This window comes from Podarcis liolepis, assembly GCF_965112155.1.
Source record: "Podarcis liolepis genome assembly, chromosome: 15".
In the NCBI taxonomy this organism is placed as follows: domain Eukaryota; kingdom Metazoa; phylum Chordata; class Lepidosauria; order Squamata; family Lacertidae; genus Podarcis; species Podarcis liolepis.
The window spans coordinates 14,643,390-14,660,480 of record NC_139566.1 but is presented as its reverse complement, the minus strand read 5'-3'; the positions used below and the strand labels follow the sequence as shown (position 1 = coordinate 14,660,480).

Here is a 17,091-nt window from a genome sequence, read left to right as displayed (position 1 = left end):
CCACTTCGCGCTTTCTGATACGATCTGTGCAAAACTCGCTGATGGATGGGCTCTGGGGAAGGCTGTGATTTGATTTTTATTTTAAAAAGCATTGGCTCGAAACTGAAGGCATGCAGGCCAATTCAGGTTAAATTTGGAGAATGGGGCACTGGAAGTGTACAAATGCCAGCTCACAAAGGAGGCAGAATTCCCCCCCCCCCCAATATTTATTTTGCTGCACAAAGTGTCTTGGAGATCGGTTTATTTTTGTTGGTGGTTGGGTTTAAGAATGCCATGGCTGGGACAGTTCCAGAAAACTAGGCCGCATTCACACCAACACGTTTAAAGCTCTATTATATCACTTTAACAGCCATGGCTTCCTTCATGTTGTGGGCGCAAATCAGAGGTGCCTTTTCCTATATCAGGGTACAGCAACCTCAAAAGCCAAATGTGGCCCTCCAGGCCTCTCTGCTCAGGCCTTGGGACCCCCAGGCCACACCCCTCACTTGCCATACGCTATGCCCTGCCGTTTTCGTGTGAACTGAATGTTTTCTTAAGCTGTGTTAATGGCTGCACACTGTGTTGAAAACTCAGATATATAAACTAGGTGCCAAATGGCTCCTTAAACCAGGGTTTTATTCACCAAAATGGAATGCCTAGTGTTGTGACGTGGGGTTTGTGATTTCAGCTCTCTTGACATAATATTCTGGAGACAGTTCTGTAGTAACACTTCTTTATTTAAGCAAACAAGACTGAAGACTGAGGAGGGGAAGCTACATTTATAGGGACAGGGAACTAGCTAGAACGGATACATTTTGGAGGGAACAATATCAGGCAATCACAGTCCTGCCTTTTGGAGGAAACCAATAAGACAGAGGATCCAAATACAGCAGCTTAAATGGACCAATAGTAGCTGTACCCTCTGAAACCAAAAGGCAGTTACTTTACCCTAATGCCAATACAGACAATAATAATACAGATATAAAATCCTTTGACTCAATACACAACACCTAGTTGCCCGTTTTTTGGCCAGGCAGCTCAAAAGTCCTATTTTCCAGTATGAATCTTTGGTTCCTGAAATTCATCCTGATTGTGCAAATAAAATATAACAGATAGAATTCTACAGGATGCGGTATTAGCGCAGCTTCCGGGTCATGTGGCCAGCATGACTAAGCCACTTCTGGCAAACCAGAGCAGCGCACGGAAACGCTGTTTACCTTCCCGCCGGAGCGGTACCTATTTATCTACTTGCACTTTGAGGTGCTTTCAAACTGCTAGGTTGGCAGGAGCAGGGACCGAGCAACGAGAGCTCACCCAGTCACGGGGATTCAAACCGCTGATCTTCTGATCAGCAAGTCCTAGGCTCTGTGGTTTAACCCACAGCGCTACCCCGTCCCAAAATGCGCCTGGCAAATTTCAAACACTGGCTGAACACACATCATAGAGGAATTGAACTGGAAAGGTGGAATATAAACACACATTATTAAATACAGACAAACCAAAATTATGCTTTGGGATATCCGCTCTTTGCCCTGGCATTCAGCTGTTACACAGGCAGCATGGTCCCTTGCTGCTACTGAGGACTAGTTTCGCAGGCAGAACAGGTGCTGTATAGCAAAGCTCAGCTCCTCTTCCCTTTAACCCACACCAAAAGCTTGCCAATCCTTGCTCAATATTAGGGAGTTAGGGTCTTTATCCTAGCATCCCAGAAAGGTTACAGTTCCTCATCAAATGTGTCTATATTCACCTTTGGAAGAGTTTACAACATGATTCCACCCAGTTCAGCATCCTGCAAATCTTAGTGCACCCTGCCCCACTCTCTTTAAAACAAAAGCAAGTTTCTAGTTCTCATGGCTGAAAATTGGCTTCAAAGTATGTGGGCAATACATTGTAAATTCTCAGGTAGGGGTGACGATTCTCTTTCTACTCTGCCTAAAGCAGGGCACCAGGATACAAGGGCACTGCCTTTGTGGTCTTTAAAAGAGGCCGTGTGAAATATATACACATAAAGTTATCTAGGCATCAATTTGTTCTGTTTCTCGCTTTCTAACCAGACGATCAATGACCAGGGTTGGCACTTCTGTGCCTGTCGCTCACTGCCGTTCCCCATGATTGCTGGAGCAGAAATGAATTTATGCGAACTAATGGGATGTGTGCCAATTTTCATGATTTACACAGGTTGCAGAATTCCTCTTTTCTCCTGCACATTCCTTCTCACCACACTGATGAAGTTTAGACTGTAAGCGCCTCGAGGCAAGAGCCTGTACATGACTGCACCACAGAAGACATGCGAGGCTACTGTTTGTGCAATTTCACTTTCGAGTCTATCAATTTACCGAACCTGCACACACTTTTATACAAGAAAAATCCATCTTGGGTTGGGGGAGGCATACATTTTCTAAAAACAATGTGCACCTATGTTGCAGCAGGTCTTAAAAGAGGCATTTGGTATTCTGGCTCTCAAACAGGAAAGAATATGTCTTCTAAGATGGTTCCTGCTGTCTGCAGTTTTAGTAAGTATATTTCTTTTAAAAATATTTAACATTTCCTCCAACGAACATGAGAAGAGCCTTCTGGATCAGGCCAATGGCTCATCTAATCCAGCATTTTGTTCTTACAGTGGTCACCTAGATGCCTGTGGGAAACCTTCAAGCAAAACTCAAGCAGCAGAGTTCAAGGTACCACACTTCATCTTCACAATACCCCTGTAGGGTAGGACAAGCTGGGACAAAGTGAATAGCCCAGGGTCACCACATAAGCTTCATGGCCAATTGGAGGATCAGAACTTAGGTCTCCCTTAGAGACTCTTAACTACCTGACAGGCCAATGCCTCTCCAGACATTCAGGATAATATTAAAGATAGGCTTCACTGTGTGTGGTGAAGTTTCTGCAGCTTTTTGGCCAAAGTTGAGTACGATTTCTGCCTCAGTGGATAGCTGACGACAAGCTATTCTCACCCTTGACTGTCACTCCAACCACACCAGCATGCAAAAATAATAATTGGCTGTCCAACTAACTGAGGGCATTATTACAGCTGAGCAATTTTTTTAAAGCCAATTAATTAAGCAACCTAACCATGCAGCCATAACAACCACTCCCACAAAGACTGGACTGGTTGGGGGGTGGGAGTTCTACCCCTAATTCTCCACACCCTGATTTTGTTGTCGTTGTTGGCCTACAAAATTTTGGTTTCTGCTAGGGCTGCCTTACGTCCGGATTTTCCCGGACATATCTGGGCGGAAATTGGGCCAATGTCAAGGAAAATCCAAGCGTATGGCAGCCCGTGTTGGCAGTGCCCTTTTTGCAGGTTTTTTTCCTTTCTTTCAAAAATGGCATATTTTCAGCAATCTTGCCCAACAACTCTGGCAAAAAAAGAGGAGCTCAACAACTTTTCTGTTTGAAATATAGCAACCCTAGTTTCTCCCTTATCCTGCTGTTCCTCCATCTTGTTTCTTGGTGACACTGCTTTGGTTACTATCCTGCCACCCACCACAGAGTTCGCTATTAGAAAGAGCTGCAGTTCACCACCCTGGTGTGCTGAAAGTCGCTCGCCCGCTCCAGAGCTTTCGGCTGATTTTTTTTGGAGTGCATTTTATATTGTTTCGTTAGCTACTTTGACTTTAAGGGAAGCTGGGGTACAAATGTTTTAAATGAACACAAACAGGAACACAGTGCAATTTCCCCCCTCCTCCAGCAAATAATCAGGACTGGACAGGGATGCATGGAAAGGCAATCTCAGAAAGCTTTTATGCATGGTGGCTGGATCAGGCCAAAAGGCCCATCTAGTCCAGGATTCTGTTCTGACAAATGGCCAACCTACATTTAAAAGCAGGGGAATTAGAGAGGAAGAAGCAATTTTCTGGAAAGAGGAGCCTGCTAATACACTTATGACAAAATTAGAGTTGCTCAGTTACTCTGTCTTCTAGGGAAAAGTTTCTGGCTCCTGTTATTTATGAGAATAAGCAAACCAAGAGTAGCAAAACCTCCTACAGATTGCACCCCAATTCCAGGTGAGAAAATCCAACCCATCACACCTCCCCTTTGGAAGACCCCTCTATACAAAATATCACCACCGTGCTTTGCTTCCTCTGGGCACCACTGCCAAGCGACCAAACACACCGGCAGCCTTGCTGCTTTCTAATGAATAGATTTCCACTTTTCAAAGTAAAATAAGAACTCCTCTCAGCTCCGTAAGGAAAACAGACAGGGAGAGGAAGGACACTGTGCTTTTGCGTGAGGAAAAGCGCTAAAATTGTTATTACTGATGATAACTGGTATCGATTGTGACATTATGTGGGCCAGGCTCCCATTTGCCAAATCCCCCTCTCTTGCTGAATTGTTCCTCCAGCCTGAGCCCCCAATCGCAAAGGGAGATCAGCCTCCATTTCCACCCCCAATAAATTTCTGGGGGAAGCGATGGAACAAACAGCCAGTGCTGCATCTGGGATATATGCTCACGGTGACCCAGTGTAAACGCAATAAAGCGCCTTGGGATATTTTGTATTAATTTGAATCCACAGCCAGGCGCCACCTTTCGGATTCACTTCCAAAGGTTCCAAAGCACTCCAAAAACTGTCCACCAGGCTGGATATTTTAAACAAAGGGGAGGGGGTGTTGTTGAAACGAACAGTCTTTATGTTGAAGCCTGGAACCTGCAGTCGGTCGCAGTCTCATAAGTTAGAAAACCTCCATATTTGGCTCTACACACTTTGATCCCCCACCCCAGGAGTTTCCAGCTGAAAGACCCAAGACTTCCACACTGCCCTGTTCCTGAGTGTGAAAAACCCAGGAGTCCTGCCTGCTCAGCCCCCACCTCTTCGAGCTGGGAGGGGAACCCAGGCACCCTGAGAATCCTTCTAGGCCACATCGATGGTGAGTATCAAACCCAGGGGCCAAATATGTCCCTCCAGACCTGTCTGACCCTTGAGACTCTCCCAGGGCAACATCTCATCCCGGTTCTGCTCTGTTTCCACCTGGGTGGAATTTGCCCCTGAACTCCAAGCCCTCTGCACAAAAGGAAACCGTGCATTCACTGTTCCTGCCCAATTGGAGGCCGATCACATATATGCATGTAGCCCAGGGAAGAGTGTCTCGAAGGGAATGTGGCCCTTGGGCTGAAACGGATTCCTCCCCCCTGCTCTAGAACAGACTCTCGGCTCTCCAAGACCACCCAGTTCTTCTCCCGGAGATGGAAGAGGAGGCTCTTACTTCCTAGCGACAAGCGTCTCCTCTGAGCAGAGGCTGTTTCCGACTCTCCACCGCAAACCACTAGACTTCTCTTCCCTCTCGCTTCGAAGCTGGACATGGAAAACCGCGATTCTGTGGATGGGCAGACCTCTCCCCCTATGCGCGCGGCGGCGGCGGCGGCAGAGGTGCAGGTCCCAACTGCTGTTCCAGACTCCCCTCCCTCTGGGGAGACAACCCAGGCGTCCTGGCTCTCCCGGATCCGCCTCCCCAGCCCCCTGCGCGGCCCCGCTGGAGTTGGGAGGGGGAAGCAAGAGGAGGATCGCCGACCCACCAAACCCCGAAACTCTCTCCTGAACAGTTGGGGGCTCATTCGCCACAAAAGCTTCAGCTCCTACCAATTCCGCAGCCTCTCGAGACTAGGGGAAAAGCGCACGCATTATTATTAGATCCGGGCTCAAGGCGAGGGACCCCATAGCCCTCCTGTCTCCGATGCACAGAGGGTTTGTTTTTTTTACCTGCGCACTGGCGCCGCTTTGCTGTGCCCCCTCCCAGGAAGGGCTTTTCCGTCCCGGCCAGCCTCTGAGCTCCGGCAGCCGGCTCCATCAACAAGTCCCCAGCCAGCAAGCCGCGGCGCTCCCAGGCAGCTCTCACCGCTTGGGCGCAAACATTGCGCGCAGGATCGGCGCTTGGAGAGGGGATGCGCGCGCGCCCCTTTAATTTTCGGAATACCCTCTTTTTTCCTGCGATCAAAATTTTAAGTATTTCCCCCTTTCAGTGTTCTCGCATCCCTCCACCCGCCTTGCAAGACACCGGATTCCCCTCAAGCGCAAAAAAAAGGCGCGCGCGCAATCCGCCTGCGCTGAGATATAAGCGCTCCGATCTCAACTCGCTTCTCTTTAACTCCCCCAGCCAAGCTTTTGGCAAGAAAAACTCGCAGCACAATGGAGGGGCGGGTCCCCTGGCCCCCTCCCTTCCCCAAGCCGCTTTGTTGCCACAGGAACAGCCAATCCCGCGCCCAGAAACGCCTCTTGCGCCTTCCAAACTCACTAATCAGAAAAGCGGAAAGGCAGGACTTGAGAGCTTTTAAAAGAGGGGGCGGGCGAGGCTATGTGTGGATTTATAGCCACCAATGTCCGTTTCGTTTGCAAAGGCTTGTGGGAGATGTAGTTCACCCCCCGTGGGCCAAGGGCTCCTCTATTGATGCGGAGTGCCTCCTAGTGGAATGGGCTGATGAGCAGGTTGCAAACGATGGTGATCTCTCTTCCCTCCCCATTTTACAAATGATTGCCCCCCACCCTCAGAGCCAAAGGCTGTCTTTCTAAATCTATTTTGATAATGCTGTTTTACTGGTTTTTATGTTGTCTCTCCATTCTGTTTTATTATATATTTATTACATTTAGTGGTTGCTTTTTAACCAAGGTAACTCAACATGACACACAAACAAAGAGACACATACATTGAAAAGGAAAAAACGAATAAAATCCTATTTTTTCAAAGGCAGGATTAAAACATTCTATCCATGGGTAATTAAGAGCCAAAGACCTGGTGAAAAAGAAATATTTTGGCCTGGAGTCAGATGATGATTACAGGGTCCAGGTCATTTCATATGGGGAGAGGCAGACCATGAGGTGTTAAGGTCCTGAGCCATTTAAGGCTTTATAGGTCAAAACCAGCACTTTGAATTGGACCTGAAAACCAGTGGGCTGTCAGCAACTTGGCCACTGAATTCTGCACCAAGTCACCTTTAAAGGCAGTCGCACGCATAATGCATTGCAGTAATCTAACCTAGAAGCTACCTACCGGAGCATAGACAACAGAAGTTTGAATGTTTCATTTTTTGAACACCACTTAAAGATTTTTACTGAGCAGTGTATAAATGTTTTAAAATGAATGAACTCCCTGAATGAACTTGGGCTATGCAAAGTCCAATCCCAAACCCTCCAGGTGTCCTTTTCATTCTGCATTCATGTGTATTCTGCAACCTGCCATTGACACAATAATAGCGTATTGGTGGCGGATTTCGACTGGACTGTCCACTCGTCATTCCATGTTATTAGCTGCTCAGCAGTGCTTCTCTGTTATTGCCGTCCGGAGGGGCACAGCATAATAAAAACTTAAACCTGAACAGTTCTGGTATGAAATATCACAGGATTTCAGCAGGGAGTTGCAAGGCATGCACTGACTGGAAATGGAGAAGCATGCCCCCCCATGAAACATTTGCAGACGCAAATAGTGTAACTGCCCTGATAACGTCATGAGCACAAATAATCATGAATGCACAACAAAAAGGGTATTACGGAGATTTCCAGTGAGTTCAGAAGAGCAGGAGCCCCTCCAAGTAAATCCAAGACACATTCTACTTTCCCGATGCTTTTTGGACAGGCTCTGAGATGCACAGGTGCATGATCAAATGTGACTCAACACACCGCAGTGGGGAGCCCAGTCTCTCGCTGCGGCTTCTAAATTGCCACTCAAACCCAAACTCCCCTTCCATTCTCCATGTCCCCCCTGGGCACAAAGCACACACTACTCTGACTGCACACACATCAGAGCCAGGCAAGGCAGCAGGTGTGTGACGGAGGGATTATTTTCCTCTCTCTAATCACTACCTCAGAGGGGCTGAAACAAGAGATATTGTTTGAAGTTCCCTTTAATCTAATCCTGGTCTGGGCGCAGGAGACATCTGATCTCTCGCTGCGGCGGCTGAGCTGGAAATACCTGTCTGGGCTCAAATCCATCCAGGCCTCCCCCTCCCCTTTATTTTGTCAAAGTTTTAAAATATATTTCCCGACCAAGGAATGCGTTGGAACAAGGCTCAAATTCCATTCACCCAGCCCCTCTAAGCCTTCCCAAGTAGGAGCTGCTCTAGGAATCTGCATTTTACCAGATCAGACCAGGGTGCATCTCTCTCAATATCATCAAACACCAGAGGTTCCCAACCTTTATTTTTTTTTACACACCTGTAGAGTCACTTGAAAGTTGCTGAGGATTTTGGTGGATCACTCAATTATTATTATTATTTGCTTTCTGTGCAGAAAGCAAAAATAATAATAACTGAGTGATCCACCAAAATCCTCCACAAAGAATTGTAATGTGTTGTGCTGTGCTGTGCTGGGGCTTCTTTTATTTGTTATATACTGTATTTTATTGTATAGGATTCAAATTGCATAGGGATAGCTCGGTCGGCAGAAGCATGAGACTCTTAATCTCAGGGTCGTGGGTTTGAGCCCCACCTTGGGCAAAAGGTTCCTGCGTTGCAGGGGGTTGGACTAGATGACCCCCAGGATCCCTTCCAACTCTGCAGTTCTATGATTCTATGAATTCAAATTGTGATACAATAGAATGCAATATAGGAAATGAAATAAGCAATAAGCATACAATTAAAATTCAACAGGAGGCACATGCCATTTCCTGCTTTCAGCCGCAAACCCAGACATGCCATGGACCAGCTCCATTAAATTCCCAAACTCCTGGTGGTCTGCAGGCTACAGTTTGGAAACCCCTGGTCTACAAAGACCGGGAGTGGCTCTCCAGGATTTCAGACAGGGCCTTTTCCAGTCCCATTGATAGATGCAGGGGACTAAACCAGTGACATTCTACATGCAACGCAGATGCTCTACCTCTCTTATAACCATGAATATTGGTGTATATTTAGCCGCATTTTTGTACTACTGTATAGCTTTACTCTGCCTTTCCTCCAAGGATTAGCGGCTTCGTCCTCATGCCAGCAACAATGCTGCAAGGGAGGAGGGGCTGGCAGAAAGAGAGAGGAAGGCTGGATCCAGGCACCTCAAATAAGCGATTCAGTTAAACACATTGTAAACTCATACAGTACAGGGAAATCCGTGGGGCAAGACAGGGTTCCACAGTGCCATCTGGTGTCACAGTGTTGTATAGCATATAAAGGTAATGGGACCCCTGACCATTAGGTCCAGTTGTGGCCGACTCTGGGGTTGCAGCGCTCATCTCGCTTTATTGGCCGAGGGAGCCGGCGTACAGCTTCTGGGTCATGTGGCCAGCATGACTAAGCTGCTTCTGGCAAACCAGAGCAGCGCATGGAAACACCGTTTACCTTCCCGCTGGAGCGGTACCTATTTATCTACTTGCACTTTGACATGCTTTCGAACGGCTAGGTTGGCAGGAGCAGGGACCGAGCAACGGGAGCTCACCCCATTGCAGGGATTCAAACCGCCGACCTGATCAGCAAGTCCTAGGCTCTGTGGTTTAACCCACTGCGCCACCCGCGTCCTGTATAGCACATACAACACATCTAAAATGCTTTTCCTTTACCAATCTAGCTGAATCCAGAGAGACAGAGAATGTTACTGGTTTATGGGAACCCAACAAGCTTCATGGCTGAACAGGGAAGCCATTCTGCCCAGGCAAACTCTGCTGGTTGACTACCTAGTCCGAGTCCAGCATCCTGTGTCCTCCCCTGTCCAACCAGATGCCTCTTGGGGAGCCACAAGTAGGGTATGGGGACAACCCCACTAGGGTTCACCAGCAACTGGAATTCGAGTGGCACCCTGCCTCAGGTCATGGAGGTAAGACATAACTAATGGGATGTAATGGGACTACAGTAGTGGATACAGAGGAAAGGTAGGAGGAACCAACTGGGGAGCCACCAAGGCTCAGAGCCTGGGGAGGGGTGGTGGGACAATGATTAGTGGTTATAGAGAGAAGAGGAAGAGGTGTCAGAAGCTGAAGTGGTAACAGAGCTTAGTGACAGGGGAGTCTCTGGCAGAAAGAAGACCAGAATCAGAGGCAAAAACAGAAGCCAGGGAGGAGGGAGGCCAAGAGGCAAAGATACGTCAGGAGGGTGTCTTCGCCTCCTGCTATGACAAGCACCCTCCCTCCTGTCTTCCAGAACCAGAAGAGGGCTGAAAGGGGCAGAGCAGTGACAGGCTTCACACAGGCGCAGTCTCTGATTGCTTGGGAAGAGTCCTGGAGAGGAGGGGACTTCGATGGCTGTGGGGAGGCAGGGGCTCAGCAACTGATTTATGAGGTAAGACCTACCGGGGATGAACTGCTGTGCTCATTAGGCATATAACATCCCTGCTCCCTGATCTGCACTGCTTGCGATTTGCTACCAGGCCAAGTTCAAGGAGTTACTATTAGCATATAAAGCCTGTCACAGCCTGGGATCAGTTTACTTGCGGGATTGCTTTGCCCTGTATGTACCCACTTGACAGCTTTGATCGGCAGAACTGGCCCTGTTACAGAGGCCCCATAATACCCCTTCTGGGCTTGTAAGAAATCAATCAGCATCTACACCTTGGAACTCCCTGCCTAGTGACAGAAGGCAGGAACAATCACTGTACTCTTATTGGAGTACATTTTTGTTAAGGCAAGCCTGTTCAGAAACGTAGGTGCAACCCAGTGAGATGTGCGGCATAGAAATATCAACACCATCATCTCTTTCTAGCTTCTGATGATTTTAATAATCTTTTAAGTGTTTTTAAACGCCTGTCTTTAACTGCTTTTTATTGATAATTTTAACCTTTTGCATTTTTGCAAACCGCTTAGAGCTCCTCTTATGATCCAGCGCTATATAGATTTTGTCAGTGCTTGTTTTTTAAAGAAAAAAGGTGGTAGTACTCAATATAAAGTTACAGTTAGTGTCACTTTAAACATTTTTTGGGGGTAGGGGGAAAGATGCCATACTGCGCACCCTTAAGTACCCCCAGAAAAACACACTGGATTTTGTTAAATAAATAAAAATAAATACATTTAAATAACAAGAAAATCAGACCAAGGCTGCAGTGTTTCTTTGCTGTAGGTTCCCTTTCAAATCAGTGGGTCTCAGCGTAAGCACTGTGTTTTTATACCCTCAGGTTCATTACTGGACTGAGATCTAGGGGGCTAAAGGCCTTTGATAATATAAACCACAGAACCACAGTGACCCTGTTTCAAGGCCAGCCTTTGGGCAGTCAGCGCCCCTCCAACTTTTGGCAGTGGGCGGAAAAGCCTACGTCACGCAGACTCTGCCAGGCACCCTCTCAGCTTTGAGCTTGCTGAGGACACGGCTAAAGGTAAGAGGAGTTTAAGAGTAAATAATATTGCAGCTAAGCTGCTTTCATGTATCTCCCACAACAGCCTCAATCAATCCCTTGCAGTTTGGCAGAAGAATCTTGTGGTTCGGAGTGGAGCAGGCCTCTCTTCCTCTCCCCACAGCGGCCCCATTTGCAATAAGTCTCTTTCTCTCTCTGGGTCCTTCTGTGTGTTGCTCCCAGAGCTGGCATTTTTTATAAGCCTGAGCTGTCAAAATGGCAGGTAGCCGGTAATTAGCCTCTGAAAACATAGCAAATCAGATGGCCACCGTCTGCCGGGTTCTGACAGGCTCTCTGCCCGTAAACCTGCTGGCTTTTTTTTTTTGCCTTGGCTCTGCCCCCAAATAGGGATGGGGAAGAAATTCAATCCAGTTCGCATTTAAAGACACGTCCTGAAACAATAAATGAACCGAAAAACAGCCATCCTTCGAAATCTGCAATTCTCCAGATTTTGCAACTCAGTTCTCCAGGCAAGTAATGTACACAGAAATGCATAAACAGGGCTAGGGAAAGGTGTGCATGAATGCATATGCTAGTAAGAAAGAACAAAAATGCATTACAGTATGGAGCTTATGTGTGTGCATGTAAATACAGTGGTACCTTGGGTTAAGTACTTAATTCGTTCCGGAGGTCCGTACTTAACCTGAAACTGTTCTTAACCTGAGGTACCACTTTAGCTAATGGGGCCTCCTGCTGCTGCCACGCTGCCGGAGCACGATTTCTGTTCTCATCCTGAAGCAAAGTTCTTAACCTGAAGCACTATTTCTAGGTTAGCAGAGTCTGTAACCTGATGCGTATGTAACCTGAAGCATATGTAACCCGAGGTACCACTGTATATGATTTGTTTGTGACAGGACTCACTAGTGCAGAATACTGGCATCTCTTCTCTCTCTTTTTTTTGCTCCCCATGGCAGCCATTTTGTGCCGGCACCCACGGCAGTTTTAACATTATACTATGACTATATCAATAGCATAAATGTCTCCAGTAAACATTAACTTGCTAGGTTGCCAAAGAGACAAGTTGGTGTCAGTCCTTCTGCTGATTATGGCTGCCAACTTACTAAAAAAAAATGTTTAAAAGTACAATATGAATTTTAATCATGACACTGGCACCTCATTTTTTGTTTACCTTTATCTCTGCATGTATATAAACACTGTATACATAAATAAACCATGTTTTGTCAGATAAGTAGTTTGGGAGTGTGAAAGCTTCCAAAAATGATTATGTTCCACCTATGGCCTACCTCATCCTCGTAGGTGACTCTCATAACACATCAGGCTCCAATCCTGGCACAAACCCTGTTTCATCCTACTCCATTTTGGCTCTGCCCCATAGTCATCAAGTTCCACTCCAACCCCACCTTCCTTCTGCAAAATTATTTTCTGGCTCCCCCCCTCAGCTATCAAGCTCCACCCTCATCCCATACCTGCCCTGCTTCTCTCCTGAGTCTTCAGTTTCCATTCTGTCTCTGCCCTTGTCCTATGAGATTGCATCCAGGCTTTGCCCAGTATGACTTCTATGGCCCCAGTACGATCCAGGAACCAGTAATGTAGAAATCACGGTTGGCAACCCTACCTAGCACTCAAAACGGGCCCCAGAGTTTTGCTCTGGTTCATACTTAACCTCTATGCATGCAGAGATTCCCTTTCCTCCAAGCCGCTTCAGTACACAACAACCCTGCAAGGGATTAGGCTGTGAGGTAATGATTTACTTGTGGGGCATCAGGTGAGTTTAACAGCTGAACAGAACTTCACCTTAGCTCCCAAATCTGCAACTGTCACCACTATCTGTAGAGTGGGCAACCGTGTGGACCCCCAACAGTTATTTTTGTTGGCACAGAATTCACAAGGCCGCCACCCGCTCCCACTGCTTCCGGAATTGGAACTCAGGTCTCAAAGTCACTTGCCTACTTTTGCAAAACTGGCCCCCAGGGCCTCGAGGCGAGGCAGGAGAGAAGGGAAAGGGAGGCAACGCAAAGCTTTCCAGTTCTGTGAAGGTTTCTTTAGTGGGCAAGAGTTACCTGTCTGTTTGCGTTAGCTCACTGAAAGCGAGAGGTGTACAGTGATGACAGCTGGTTGATCGCTTTGACAAGCCAGCGAGCCCAACGCCCGAGACCCTGGGGCAGCGCAGGTGGAGCAGCACTTTGGCCAAGCCACGCTGGGATACCATCTGTGGTTAGAGGAACCTGATTCCAGACTTGCTGGTATTCTCAGTTGCTGCTGAAACCATTTGTAAAGCCAGCCAGATCATTTGGAGAAACCCTCCTGAAAGTCCCACAGTTATCTTATATTCATTTAGTTTCTTCTTTACTTGTTTAAGAAGTATTTTTTTAATTAAAAAACTAGCAGCCTCATGCCCAGCAAAAGAAAACTATTGCAGTTCTGAAAGCAGTGGGTAAAATCAGGGCAGTGCGGAAGGCCCAGTCCGCCATGTTGATTCAAAATGGCGCCCAACATTAGATAAAGCTTGTCAACTTTAGATAAACCTGGTCCTTCGTCTCATGAGAATCTCCCTTGCGTCAAGAAGGTCCTCAAATGAATCCCCGGCATCTCTGGGTGGGGCTGGAGAAGACTCCTGCCTGGTACCCTGGAAAGCCACTGCTGCCAGTCAGAGTAGGAAATGCTGAGCTATATGGACCACTGGTCTGCCTTAGTATAAGGCAGTTTCCTGAGTTCTTGAAAGCCCCACAAATTGACTAGATATTTGAAACCAGTCAACCCCGGTTTTCCCAACCTCCCCTGAGATGTCTATAGCTGGAAATTGTTCATTGAGTGAGCCTATGGAGGCAGGGGAAGCAAACAGATATACCGTAATAGGTAGCTTAATAGGTTCAGGAATCATTTACAGGTAAAGGCTTAGGTCTTGTCAGTTAGCTCTGTGAATTTGTCCTCAAAGGCTGGAATACCGGAAGATGGGGGCAAGTTAATAAATAATAATAATATGAATAATAATAATTAGATGCCGCCCATCTGACTGGGTTGCCCCAGCCACTCTGGGCAGCTTCCAACCAATTAAAACATCAAACACAGTAAAAAAAAATCAAACTGCGCCGAGGTTTTGAATAATGAAGCGGTATATTAATTTTATGAAGTAAAAAAAAAAAAATGAAGTTAGTGAGCAACCTAATACAAACAGCCTGCACCCTTTTTGTTTTGTTGCATTTTTTAAAAAGGACTGGACACTTTTAAAAGCAAAAAACTGAAATTTCAGGAAAGAGGCAAATTGGAATATTGAGGGGAAGGAGGACTGGACTCCACAAGCCTCAGCAACTCAGTCCCCATAGCTATCATTTTGGCCCTTCTATGTTCCTCTGCACCGTCTCCTTCTCTTTATGCTCTCAGATCCCTCCCTATTGCTATTTCTTCTTTCTCCTCCCATGGTTATTCTCAAGTTTGCACTGTGCTATTTTTTTTCTAGAAAAAGAGGTGGCAGAACTCCCCATGAACTTGTTCCCTTATAATGGCAACGGTGGCCCATCTGAGAGCTGCCCGAACTGAGTTTCGGCTGAAAAAAAGCCCTGAATTTGCTAATGCTCCCTGCATTAATGCTCCAAGCCCTTCTCTGTCACCACCCCTCTCTGGGAATAGAGCTGTGGAGCCAATAGCCTCCAGACACACTTAGGCCTGCTCTGTCCTTCTGTGACGTAAGAGGAGCTCAGCCAATCAGTGCCAGAGGCTCCAGCTTCACAGCCTCATTGGGCATATTATGGCCTCAACTGTTTGTGTCCTGCTATCGTGCTGAGAACGAACATGAAGCGCTCAGGCGGCATGTCTTAAAAATTCCCGCGGGATCACTTTCCCGTGCCCATGCGTTCTCTCCCCCCCTCCCCCCCGCAATCCAAGTTAAAAGCCAGCCTGGTGCACCTCTTATAAAACACGGGAGCAGTTGCGTAACCATCTCAGAGGGAGTTCTACAAAGTTTTCTGCGAGAGAAGAGCTCCTTGCTTCACAGCGCGAGCTTTCTGGAATGGGATCTGAAATTTCAGCCCAGCCTTCCCCCCCTCCACTGTCTCTGTGGGTTTAAAAGGACAGAAAACCTGAGAGAGAATGTTCTGGAAGAAAGCAGCAGCAGCAGGAAGAGGAGAAATGGCCCAGAGCTATTCCTCCCCACAGGCTGCCTTCCCAAGTCATTGTGGCCATTGATAGCTGCCTTCTCTGTGAATTTGCCTAAAGGTAAAGGTAAAGGGACCCCTGACCATTAGGTCCAGTTGTGACTGACTTTGGGGTTGCAGCACTCATCTCGCTTTATTGGCCGAGGGAGCCGGCGTACAGCTTCTGGGTCACGTGGCCAGCATGACTAAGCCGCTTCTGGCGAACCAGAGCAACGCACGGAAACGCCGTTTACCTTCCTGCCAGAGCGGTACCTATTGATCTACTTGCATTTTGACGTGCTTTTGAACTGCTAGGTTGGCAGAAGCAGGGACCGAGAAATGGGAGCTCACCCCGTCGCAGGGATTCGAACCGCCGACCTTCTGATCGGCAAGCCCTAGGCTCTGTGGTTTAGACCACAGTGCCACGCTCGTCCCTCGTGAATTTGCCTAAACCTCTTTTAAAGACATCCACATTGCTGACCATTGCTCCCTCCTGCAGGAGAGTTCCACAGTTGCTAACTATGCGCTGTGCAAAGTACAATCTTTGTCCTGCATCACCCAACGTGACCATTTTTGGATTTTGGAAGCCCGCAAGCAGAACCTGAGGGCAACTTTCCTCGCTTGTGATTCCCAGCAAATGGAGGGAGAATATAGCCAGTGTGACTTGTAGGCCTTGATAGCCTGACCCGCCCCTCCAACCTTCCTCTCCCGTGTCCCCTCCTCCTATCCTCCACCCACCTATGTAAGGAATGTGTGAAGCAGATGGGAAGAGTAATCAGGAGTTATTAAAAATAATAATAAACAGGTTCCAATTAGGGACGTTTTGTCTAAAGAGAAAAGGCGACACACAAGCTCCCCCTTCTGGTAGCTTCTAGCCAAAGCACTTCAGGGTGGAGTAACTTTGCTTTGTGTGCTATTTTCCCTTTAGAGATACAGGATGCTAAACAGTCATATGATTTTCCTTATTGTAAATGAAATGCAAAGGTGTGCCCTGGATGGAGGCACACATGACTACTGGTTTTTAGTATCCCTGAACTTTACAAACGCTAACTGGGTTCTATTCATTGCTATATAATAACAATAATAATAGGTAAAGGTACCCCTGCCCGTACGGGCCAGTCTTGACAGACTCTAGGGTTGTGCGCTCATCTCACTCTAGAGGCCGGGAGCCAGCGCTGTCCGCAGACACTTCCGGGTCATGTGGCCAGCGTGACAAGCTGCATCTGGCGAGCCAGCGCAGCACACGGAACGCCGTTTACCTTCCCGCTGGTAAGCGGTCCCTATTTATCTACTTGCACCCGGGGGTGCTTTCGAACTGCTAGGTTGGCAGGCGCTGGGACCGAATGACGGGAGCGCACCCCGCCGCGGGGATTCGAACCGCCGACCATGCGATCGGCAAGTCCTAGGCGCTGAGGTTTTACCCACAGCGCCACCCGCGTCCCAGTTAAACAATAATAATACTCTTATTCAATTGGTTATATTATTTGTTTTAGAACTTTTTATAGACTAAAGTGACAACCCCCTCCTCCATTTAATCACCTCTCCACCCCTGCTGGCATGTGGCCCCCAGAAGGTTTTCCAGAAAGTTATGTGGCCCTTGAGCTGAAAAAATGCTTCCCTAGCCCTGTGGTGAAATGGTCAGAGTGCTAGACTAGGACCTGGGAGATCAGGGTTCAAATTCCCACTCAGCTGTGAAGCTCACCAGGTGACGTTGGGCCAGTCACCGTCTCTCAACTGGCCTAGCTCACAGGGTTGCTGTGGGGATAAAATGGAGAAGCGGGGAA

At 47.5% G+C, this 17,091-nt stretch overlaps 1 protein-coding gene across 6 annotated transcripts in view; it reads right to left on the bottom strand.

Annotated features, from left to right (window-relative positions):
* IGSF9 (immunoglobulin superfamily member 9) overlaps positions 1 to 13,092 on the bottom strand; it is a 70,147-nt gene extending 57,055 nt beyond the window's left edge. Inside the window, exon 1 of one of the 6 annotated variants that reach the window (XM_083477760.1) lies at positions 12,461 to 13,092. The gene's annotated coding sequence lies outside the window, so the exon portion shown is untranslated. Of the gene's footprint in view, positions 1 to 5,187; positions 6,238 to 12,460 lie in introns of those variants that run through there. The other 5 variants (XM_083477761.1, XM_083477759.1, XM_083477758.1 and 2 more) reach the window with 5 other exon arrangements.
* Between the last annotated feature and the right edge of the window lie 3,999 nt (positions 13,093 to 17,091).